The sequence below is a fragment of the Montipora capricornis genome, chromosome 12, assembly GCF_036669925.1.
Source record: "Montipora capricornis isolate CH-2021 chromosome 12, ASM3666992v2, whole genome shotgun sequence".
In the NCBI taxonomy this organism is placed as follows: domain Eukaryota; kingdom Metazoa; phylum Cnidaria; class Anthozoa; order Scleractinia; family Acroporidae; genus Montipora; species Montipora capricornis.
This window is the reverse complement of record NC_090894.1, coordinates 30,734,938-30,737,437: the sequence shown is the minus strand read 5'-3', so window position 1 is coordinate 30,737,437 and position 2,500 is coordinate 30,734,938. Positions and strand designations below refer to the sequence as shown.

Below are 2,500 nucleotides of genomic sequence, written 5' to 3'. Positions count from 1 at the left end.
CTGAAAAATTCAGGACTTCAACGGGATTTGAACCCGTGACTTCGCGATACCGTGGTTGCAAAAATTGCAAAAATTGCGTTCACAACTGCGAAGATTATAGTTTCACTTGATTCCATATAGCTCAGTTGGTTAGAGCGTCGCACCGGTATCACGAGGTCACGGGTTCAAACCCCGTTGAAGTCCTGAATTTTTCAGGCTTCTCTACGCAATTGCAAAAATTGCGTCCACAAATGCGAATATCATAGCTTCACTTGATTTCATATCCGCAGTTCATAAATGATCCAATTCATATACCGTAAAATTCCGAAAATAAGCTCCTCCAAATATAAGCCTCCCAAAGCGGTAACGCAAAAAATCCTCCGTGAAATCGCCCCTCCAAATATAAGACCCCGGGGAGCTTGTACTTGGAAAATTGCCCTCAAATACAAAGTAAAACAAAGCAAAAACAGTAAATTCACTTCCAACTATAAGGTTAGCCCAGTCGATTCGGAAACGCAAGTTTCCCTCCGTAGATAAGCCCCTCGAAAAAGGCCTTTGAAAAATATAAGCCACGAGGGTTATTTTCGGAATTTTTACGGTATATCATTTTATCGTTAACCTAAAGGCTTAGCCAACAGGTTGACTAATATTGCAACCACGAGAACATCATCGTATATCAAATCTGTTTGAAAATGTTTGTATTGGCGTCTTTCCATAAATCAGGTATTGGCAGATGTCCCCGCAAATAGTGAATTCCTTACAAAAGCTGTGTATTCGGACCTGTTCCCATAAGTAGGGTATCGGCAGATGTCCCCGCAAATAGCGAAGTCCCCACAAAAGCTGTGTATTCGGACCTGTTCCCATAAGTAGGGTACCGGCAGATGTCCCCGCAAATAGCGAAGTCCCCACAAAAGCTGTGTATTGGCCTGTTCCCACAAGTAGGGTATTACCAGATGTCCTCACAAGCATTAAACATTTTGTTACGTCCTCACAACTAAGTCCTCACAAAAAAATTAAAGGTTTTACAACATTTGAAGAGATGTATGAAGAGATGAGACATTAAGCAACAATCGTAGCAAATATTATTTGGATGACTACAAAAGAAGACGTAGTCCCCACAAGGGGGATTGGGAAACATATGGCCCACAAGTAGCCAGGGGCGCGTATGTGTGAGTTCACCTGGGTTGAGCCTGCAATCCAATCGAAAAACCAGTACCTGGTCAGCGGTCAACTTCCAAAAAAGCTGACCTCGATGAGCTCTAAGCTTGAGCCCATGATATGGTCACGTGATACTGGCCAGTGGATACCTTGTTTTGACAGGTGTCAATTGATCAAAACATGGATGTCGAATATGAAAGATGTATGCTGTAAACTAGCATGATACTGGTCACATTGGCATACATGGAGGGGTGGACGTACGGACGTGCGTACGGACGGTCGATGACGTCATGGCTATAAAACCAAGATTTCTCTCATTGATGGGTTACCATATTTTCTTAACAATGGTGCTCCGCGCGCGCGCCAAACAAGTGCGAAGCTTCGCTATTAATAATAACTAGACCCTCCGTGAGGGTACACTGGGTTGCCTGTGGTACGTGCACCGTTCCAGGCAATTTTTTTCAAGTTGGAGGGTCATTAAGAAGTCATACCAGACGAGGCCCTTTGGCTCACAGGTCCTCACACGTTCGTACGACGAAACAGATCTGTCCTTGCGTAATATGTAGCTCTAACAGTGCACGATATTGTTTTGGTATTGTCTATCATTGTAGTGCCATGGTAGAAGTCTGAGAAGACATGTGGTTACTAGCAAAGTACTGAACCCAGAAAGATTGAAGAAAATAAATGGGAAGTGAGAAACATTGGCTTCTGGGCTGACATGTTGATAAACTTCTTTTCACCACAAGTTTAAGCGTGCCCTCTGAGCATCTGACAGCGTTCACTGAAGTTAAGCCCTGTTGGGCGGGGTTAGTGTCTGGATGGGAGACCAAAATAATGTACCCCTCTTAAAACAGAAGCATCGGACCGAAAATACTATTAACGCTAACAAATGCGAACTCAGCAAGGTACAGATTTTGTTAGCTTGCTTTATGCAAAAACAAATATTGATGCAAAAGTAAATAAATATTGATACACAGTTTTTAGGAAGAGCAGAAGGAAGTTTCCAGGACGATCGCTCGAGAATAACATATTTACGACATGAAAACAACATTTATTTTGAACCGTGAATATAGAATATAAAAAGTTACGATCAGCGACAAAACATTTTGGGGGATTTTTGCAACGTTCAATTTTGTTATTGTAAGTTTTGGCTGCACAAATAAATCGCAAAATCGAAAGTGACATCGCCGGAATTCAGCGGGCGCCGTGATGAAGTTTGTTTACTCATGTTTACGGCATGTTTACTCGCCAAACAGTGAAGTATCTGTGTCAAATGATGGCAAGATACCGGGTTTTTGTAAGTTTCTTTTTCTGTCAAGTGTTATAAAGTTTGACAATGAAATGAGCGAAGTCAAAACAAATA

General features: G+C 42.0%; 1 protein-coding gene across 1 annotated transcript in view; it reads left to right on the top strand.

Moving 5' to 3' along the window:
• The window catches only part of LOC138027581 (carboxypeptidase O-like), an 87,076-nt gene that overhangs the window by 76,098 nt on the left and 8,478 nt on the right, over positions 1-2,500 (top strand). The gene's annotated exons all lie outside the window — the stretch shown is intronic.